Here is a 9,424-nt window from a genome sequence, read left to right as displayed (position 1 = left end):
GCATGGCAAAGCATTTTATTGCCTTTAGGTTTGTACTTTTTTTTTTTGGGGTCATGAAAATAAATTTGCTAACATGAAAATACCCTAATTTTACCTAAATTGTCAGTTTTTTTTACCAAACTTTTTTTTATGTACCAGACAAAAGTTTATTCTGTGCTTATTTTGTAGACTTCCCTTGTTTACAATAGAGTAATACCAATTTAATTTTGAGTCCATGTAGAGTCATTGAAAAATTAGTTTGAAATAACATCCAAACAATCCATGATCCTGTAATGAGACCAGTACCCAAATTCCATACATCTTTACATGTATGGTTAATTTCAAATCCTTTAAACTGGGATATAAAAAGAGATTTTGTTTTATTTCATGCTGTAACTATTATTTTTGAAAGAAAAGGATGTTCATGGTAACACATTTAATTTGCTCATTTTATTGGAACCCAATTGAACCTTTCCATAGATTTACCTGATAGTTACCTGTCCATTTAAACTGTTTGCAGTTCTATTGTCCCATTGAACAAATACAACAGGTATTGTTCTCTGTATAGTTTATAGTCACTCAGACCTTTAAATTTCTTCTAAGAGAAATCTATCACTTATTAATTAATGTACCAGAGTAAAAAGATGATAATAAGATAATTTCACATGGTGAAACAAAACTTGTAAGTTTTTTGCAGGTATTTTTTGTTGAATAGGTGCAATTTGGTTACTGAGTACAATTTTTGTACTGTGATGTTATATCATAAGTGTGTATATCATAGGTTGAAATGTGAACCTGATAGTGATATAGTGATAAAATACTTGGTAGAGTGAAAATGTTTTGATCAGGGATAAACTGATGCATAAAATATGCAGGCGACTGCTGCAGCTTGAATTTTAAAGGATGTAGCCCACATGCTTCCAAGTAACATGCCCTATAAACACATCATGGTTTATTCTCATGGGTTATCATAATAACTCCATCTTCCCATAAAATCCAATTTTGGACAATATTGAAGCATACAATATATACAGTAGTCAGTTCTAAATGTACTACTTAGACTCAAGTCTCCTTTTATGATTCAACTTAGAGAGAGAAAACAAAACAGTTTCCATTTCCTGGGACTGTATAAGGTGTGACATAATCAATGAAAAGATGTCTTGAGAGTTTGCCATTTTAATAGAAAGTACAGAATAAGAAGATTGTGAATTATTTGAATGTTTTAACTTTTGTTAAGTTTTGAATTAGTCTGTGGTCTACCAAAGGATCCAGAGGGAGACCCTTTTCTTGTGGGGAAAAATGATGATTATATAGGGAATAACTGAATCATGACTGGAGCGCCCCGTCAGCCCCCCCCCCCCTTTTATGAAAAATGCTGGATTCGCCATTGACTACATGAATAACCGTGATCACATTCAACTGTATAATTATGACTGTTCCTTGGTGTGGGGAATAATGATATGTGGCAGATGAACATAAGGAGTCATGGTCAACCAGTGCACCGGAGTTTACCCCGCATGTCCGACATGGTCAATTTGTAAAAAGAAATGCGAAATATATTGCTTGCAGAGTTTTTTTTCTGTGTTCCCATGGCTGGACGGAACTTTTACGCTAAATATGTTATCGTTAACTATGATTTTGTGACTTTTGAATGAAGTACCTGTGATTATTTAGGACATTTGCTTTGACCTAACTGATAAATAAATGGAATGTTGAAGCAGACGAAACATGGCGTCGGATGTTGTTGTCATAACTTCGGTAATTTCCGTGGTACAATAAAATTTAAATAAGCTACACAAGTAGCCAACATTTCTGAATTCTTGTTTTTGCAAACAAATAAAAATTCATGTCGTATTTAACATCGAATTTGTTCCGTTCTGCCTGTTTTTACAAGATCGCGATTAAACGAGAATTTTGGAGCCATTAATAAAAAATAATCGTACGAGATTTAACGAGAGTGACGAAACTTTTCAGATGGGTCGTCTAGCAAGAGTTATCGTTCTTTGTCCCAAAACGATGCTTCTACCATAAGTGCCAGCATAGCTGGCATATTATTACTTTAAATATTTGTGATATGATTTACCTCTTCCAACAAAAAAAATAGCGCCAAACGAATAACCATTGTTTGTTTTTTCTTATCCTGAACTCTTATTAACTTTTGCCTCTGTATATAGATCATGCCATACAGAGCTTGTTTTCGACATTTTGAATTGCAAATAAATTTACATAAACATGCTGAAAGCACATATAATTGAATTTGTACAGCTAGAAAAGTAAAAAAATCCTTTCATTTCAACTTTGATATTTTGTTTTCTACTTGTTGAAGAGTCAATAACAAATTGTTAAATAAACTTGTTCAATATCTTTGGAGTCAATAAGCATATGATGAGATACTGCACTTTGTATACAATGACTACCAATCATACAAAATACTTTGGTTGATATAGACATTACAATTAATAACCCTTTAGCACACATCCGTAGGGACAGCATTGACAAGATATTAGGACTAACACAAACAACAGTGCTTGACAAGATATTTACTGTCATGTCAATTAATAATCCAATATCAAATTAAAGTTTATTCTTTCAAAAATATATTTTTGATAGACTTATTCAATTATTATATTTTTATGTGGTCGTCCATACCTCATTATCAACTGATATGATATTATGACGAAAAGACTAATTACACATGCAACCAACTGATGTTTGTTATTTGTATTACATGTATGTTTTGATATGTATACTATATATAAAAGGGGAATAACTTTGGTGAAAAAATGTTAAAATCTAATTTGTTGCAATGCCATTATGACTGATATCAGACATGTACGTGTTATGATGAAAATACCAGATGCATTCATGTATAAATTTTTATGGGCAAAAAGAGGAAGTGACACGAAAATAACAAGAAATTGTTTATTATTATAATACAAAAATATGCTGAAATTTTCAGAATGATAAACTTATCTAAGAGTTAAAGATTTTAACATTATTTGTAAGGAAATATTGTCAGTTTTATCCTATATCCACGAAGTTGACTGTCACTTTTTTTTATCTCACACCACCGGTCGTAATTACCAATCATAACGTGGTGCTCTTGCCATTGGTTTTGGTCTATTTCTCTCTTTCAGTGGCTTCACTTTTCTCTTCTTGCCTTTTTTACATCTTCAATATAGAAATAATAACAACATGATTTTGGCATTTACCCAAGGGTTTAACAAGCCTCTAATTTAACACACTTTCATTTCAATCTATAAACTCGGCAATTGATCAAAATTACTAGATTTGGTGACTAGGTTGAATACAGCTACCCATCGAACTTCCGATAAGGATAGATACAAAAGATACACTTAAACATCTTCGGATTTCAAATGTTTGGCTTTGTGCGTTCCTGATGAAGGTAAATCCAGAAAAGCGCTTCGGACGCATGAAATTATTAAACGTGTTGTTTTCAATTTTTTAAATCTGCTTCATCACTTAACTAAAATCTATAAATTCACAATGACGGTTAGCTGGAAAAAAACGACTTTACTAAAAAAGAAATGATTTCTGGTGGCCAATTGTGCACTTTGCATTTGTATGTACAAAATGTAGCAACATTTAAGCAGTACCTACATACGAAATATATATTTCAAGTAATTACAATAATCCAGAGCTTGTATTCCCTGTCATGATTTCATTGGTAGCGGGTTGGGGCTAACAAGGAAGCTTATAACCAAGAGTTTCAAGTAATGAAGTTGATCTCACCCCTTCGTAAGTTTTAAGGACACCATCACGAGTTTGTTGATCGTTATGAATATCTGTTTCACAGATGATAGTTAATATGTTCCAAATGTCGTGATTACAATACTGTGCTCTTTTCCCTGAATGAAACCTACCGAATTAATTTTTATGCATTTTTTTTTATATTTAGAGCATAACACATTCGACACATCGTTCTAAATCTGTATTTATTACCTGTTTAGGCCAAAGATGGAGTATGTAAACAATAATTGATTAAATACTTACACTTTTACAATTTTCCAGTAAGAACAACAAACAATCAGTAGTAACCCTAAAGCTGCAATCGATACGAAAGCTATGGCCAAAGGAGTCACTACAAAAGCATTCATGTTCAAGTTAATCAATTACACATAATAACAATAAAGAGGTACATGTATTGCGTTTCTTTGATATACACATGTATATATGGTTTTGAATTTTGAATATGTCAACAAAAGAAATAAAAATAACATTATGTGTTTAGCCATGTCTGTCCAGTTTCATCGGTTTGTGTTCATATCGGTGATTAAATATTTTTGATATGTTCACAAAACATATAGTTTCTGATGCTAAAAGAAATCAATGTATATATGCAAGAATTTCTTACTTCGTGCAGACGTTTTAGATTTATGGTCCCTTTGGCAAGTTAAATTTTAAATGTCATAGGACTTTTTTCATAATTTAAGTACATATTATATTGTGCTTTGTGTGGTAGCTATATCATTCAAAGGCTTTACTCCTAAATTAAAACAATTGTTACTTTCATATTCAGACAGCACATAAAACAGCACATTGCTTTGGGTTCCACAATATACCAATTTATAATCAATGTTTATTCATATAACCGTTTTGATACTAAAAGTGTTGTAAAAGAAACCCATAAATAAATTATAACACCACCCTTTCTTATTTGCAATAATCAAAAACAGTTGAATAAAGACAACAGTAATATACTGCTGCTCAAAAGTCATATATCGATTGAGAGAGGAAAAATCCAGGTTAAAAACTTTAAAAGAGGGAAACACTTCAACTACAAGAGCAGAAAACAACGGAAGAACAGAAACTGAAGTGCGATTTGACAACAATTGCCTGTTCCTGACTTGGTAAAGCATATCATAAGAAATAATGGTGTGTTGAACCGGGTTTTACGGCTAGACAAACCTCTCGCTTATAGGACAATGTAACAAAATATTGCTAAAATTTAATGACCACGTGTCAGAAGTATAGCACAATCAAACGCAAAAAAGCTCATCTCAGAGAAATGCACAAATAGGAAAAGTCGTTATATCATTTAAACTGCAGAATAAAAAGAAACATAATCCATTAACGACAACACAGAACATCACACACAATGAAGTATTTTTGTAACGAATATATCATCTTGAATTCATACAATTATTTACAAAATACTAGTCCAAACGATTATCATGATTATTATGATAATAAAAGGCTAATTTAAATAAATGATGTGACGACGTTATAATCATTTAGAATTGCACAATACATGGAAATTAATTCGACTTAGCTAACAAAAAAGACATTTGTGAAATGTACAGAATTCAAACCACATACGATAAGACATTTAAACATTTCCAACCGAAACCACAACAGAGAAATCATAAATAAACGCATGGACGTTGGATGCACAAATACCGAGACACAACATAAAACAACTCAAATTTACACTGGACAAAACAGTCATATTCGAAAATAGGTCACGTTCGGTACTTAGTAGACAGACGACAAAGTTGCTTAACTACAATCTAAGACGTGATAAACATGTCATTGGTAAGTTAAAAAACAATCATATCGTGTAGATGAACCAATTCGTGATGGTGTTCATAAAATTTACGGAGTGTCATTTTTAATTTGTCCTCCTCATAACTCTGATGAAGCAGTTTCTGCGTAATTTTCACAGCCCTGTATGTGTATACGTAGTTCGCATAGTGTGAATATGCACGAGCATAACGTATTAATTGAGATATGTAAACACCATACGACGGATCACAGGGTATGTTACTGCTGATAAATGGAAAATTGATAGAATGAAATTCAAAACAGTGTGACTGTGGCCATTGATTGACACATTAAATTCATCCATTGACTGGGACAATTTACGTTAACGTTTGTCTGTAACTACCACTGTTCACGACGTACCTACGATAGACATTTATACTGTGGGGTCACCAAAGGTTTCTTAACGCCTTTAATTATAAAATAATTCGAAAAATGAATCAGGAATAACCTTTATGTTTTGATTTATATAATTGATATAAATCAAAACATCGTGTTATTTCTGATTAATTTTTCTAATTACTTTATTAAGGTGTTGAGAACCTTTGATGACCCCATAGTTTAAGTGTCTTTATGAAGTACATAGTGAGCAGTTGTCGTTTCATACAAACGTTCACCTAAATTGTCCCAGTCAAAGGATGAATTTAATGTGCCAATCAATGGCCACAGCCACACTGTTTTGAATTTTATTCTAATTTGGAAGTTGAAATCATCCTGTTTGTCATATATTGTAGTGTGCAGCATCTGTGTCAATATCGGGGGAAAGATCAAGATATGAAGTAGTTAATCAGTAGTATCGTTATGTTCCAGTTCAGTTGGTTATATGAGATGCAAGTACTGAATGAAATATGATTTATTCAAAGAAAGGACATCATCAGTAAACTAGTATTTGAAAGTTGCTTTTTTCTTTTTTTCTTAAAGATGGTTCTGAATGAATTCATTCGAGTACAAATACAAAATGACCAGAAGATAATGCTAACTGTCTTGTCTGTTGAAATATCAATCCTCAAAACTAAAAAAATATATAATTTTGATAAAAAAAACTCCAAAATTTTGATAAAATCATCTTCAATGTATTTTCTGGTAGAATCTATGTTGTTCTTCACAAAATAAAAACTATTATCTTACATCCTATAGATGTATGGGAATATGATTGTTCAAAGAACTACACGTGGTGACTATATGTTTGATATAGGGTGTCCAAAACATATGGTATGAAGTTACTTCCCTTTCAAAATAAAAAATATATACGCCCCTTTATAAAAACAGCACGGTGGAGAGGAAAAATGCTAAAGGTTTTAACAGACGAAGAAATTGATGATGAAAGATTGAAATAAATTCATAAAACACATTTAAATTGATGGTATTTGTTTTTGTATAGAAAAATGGAAGTAGGTTCCTAATATTAAGTATTGGATAAAATTGAGAATGGAAATGGGGAATGTGTTAGAGAGACAACGACCCGACCATAGAGAAGACAACAGCAGAAGGTCATCAACAGGTATTCAATGCAGCGAGAAATTCCCGCACCCGGAGGCGTCCTTCAGCTGGCCCCTACACAAATAAATATACTAGCTCAGTGATATTGAACGCCATACTAAACTCCAAATTGTACACAAGAAACTAAAATTAAAAATAATACAAGACTAACAAAGGCCAGAGGCTCCTAACTTGGGACAGCCGCAAAACTGCGGCGGGGTTGAACGTGTTTATGAGATCTCAACCCTCCCCTATACCTCTAGCCAATGCAGAAAAGTAAACGCATAACAATACGCACATTAAATTCAATTGAAGAAAAGTCCGAGTCACTTAGATAGGCCACTAGTCTAAATACCACATGTTGAGGCAGTTGGTAAGATAAATTCGCTAACAGTGTGCTAGTGACATAATACGATATATATGGAATCAGTAAATTCCATATGAGGATTTGAGCTTCGCTCTCACCAATATGGAATTCACTGACCCCATATATATCGTATTAGGTCACTAACACACAATATAAATAATATTATAACTGAACACAAACGTTATTCAAATTAAAATAAATATATCGTTAATCTCGCCTGTGATTTGTTATGGATCTCATTGACATCATATTACGATTGATCAATCGCTATGTCAATATTAGATTAACGTTTGATATGTCAACTGCGTTTATTTTTATATTTTTTTTATAATCATCATGGTACATAGTTTTTTAAAATAGAACCCTGTCATTTGCAATTGAAAACTATAAGTTATTTAGAGACTGATAACAGCAGATAATGCAAGCAGCAGCAAACAACCAATTTACAGTACACTAAAGATTGAGCAAAAAAGAACAACACAAGCTTAAAACTACTAGTAGCATCAATATTTGACTCAGTATTCAACCAAGATACAACTCGGGTGCTCCAGCAGTATCACGAATTCCTGCTCGACCAATGAAAACTGCATGTTTGTTATTATTATGTCGTGTTGTATTTTAATGACGCTTGCACATGTTCAATGCTATTAATCACATTACCAGGAATAATAGAATGAAAATAGTTTTATTTTAGTTTGACAGCTGGCATGGTATGGTATTACTAACTAGTATAAAAATATAATGCATTATTAAATTATTAAAATAACAAACTTTTTCTCGTACATTTGTTACACGTCTTGCCGTTGAAAAATATCATACAATCGCAAAAGAAGTCATCTATTTCGTCCATACATTTTCCATACTGACATGGTTGGTCTGTACACTCATCTTTGTCTGTAAGTACAAAACTAATCTGCTCAATTGTATCAATCATTTGCAATCTTGTACTTCAGTTGCCTTGTAATTAATATTTCACCTTGTTACCAAATACATTTATCAATAAAACATGCAGTTGTCTCTGATTTTGTTTTCTACCTATACATCTTTATATATTAGAGAATACAAATAATGCAAATAATCTAAACCAATCACATATGACCACAGATCATGTGTGAATACCATTACAAACACATAAAACATTATTGTTCATATACAATGTGTTTGCTTTGAAACTGCTTAAATTGTATGCTTTTGTTTCATACATTTTTTAACAATTTTCTCGAACTTTAGAAACGCTTTCCAATATTAGTTATGATAAAAGAAAAGGTAATTGGATATGTACCCTTATGTATGTGAAAAAGCAGGTAGCTAACATTTTACAACTTAAACGCGAAATGAAAGATGAAAAGGATAGTGAAAACTCAAGGAGAGAATACAAAAGAAGTTACGAAAACATAGATATAACACATTATGTCGATACTTAAATTGTAGAATTGCGGAAAGCCATGCTTTCCATTCACTGTGTATGATGTCCTTACAATGAAATCCATCTTATGTGCATTGACAAAAACATGAAAACATGGATTTTCTTTTATTACAATTCTGCATAAAAAGGGGGTTAAGCTTTGTCAAAAATGTTTAACATTCTTTATGTGCCTGTTCTAAGTAAGGAGTTTGTTATTAAAAGTATGATTGATGTCTTCCTAATCTATGTTTTGTTTGTATTGTTTGAGCATAAATCTCCTCTTTTTTGAATATTGTCACATTTTGTAATGTTGGTGCCTCTTTGTTTTCTAAATGATTTTCTTTTATCCTTTTTGACGACTGTAGATTTTTACTCATCCAAACATATTTATTTTCTTTTTTTTCTTTTTTAGTGGTTACATAATATTTTCAAGTATTAGAATGCGAGATTCCATTTTATATGAACCAACTATTCAGTATGGTTTTTTCTCATTGTAGAGGAAGTACTGTTGCCTTTCATTACTTACATCCACTTCATTTAAATTTTGGTGAATAGTCGTCTCATTGGAAATCATACTACATTTTCTTATTCCTATATAACAAACTCTTAAGAAACCCTCAAATGCAAGTCAA

This window comes from Mytilus edulis, chromosome 1 (genome assembly GCF_963676685.1).
Source record: "Mytilus edulis chromosome 1, xbMytEdul2.2, whole genome shotgun sequence".
NCBI lineage: Eukaryota > Metazoa > Mollusca > Bivalvia > Mytilida > Mytilidae > Mytilus > Mytilus edulis.
This window is presented reverse-complemented; position numbering follows the sequence as displayed.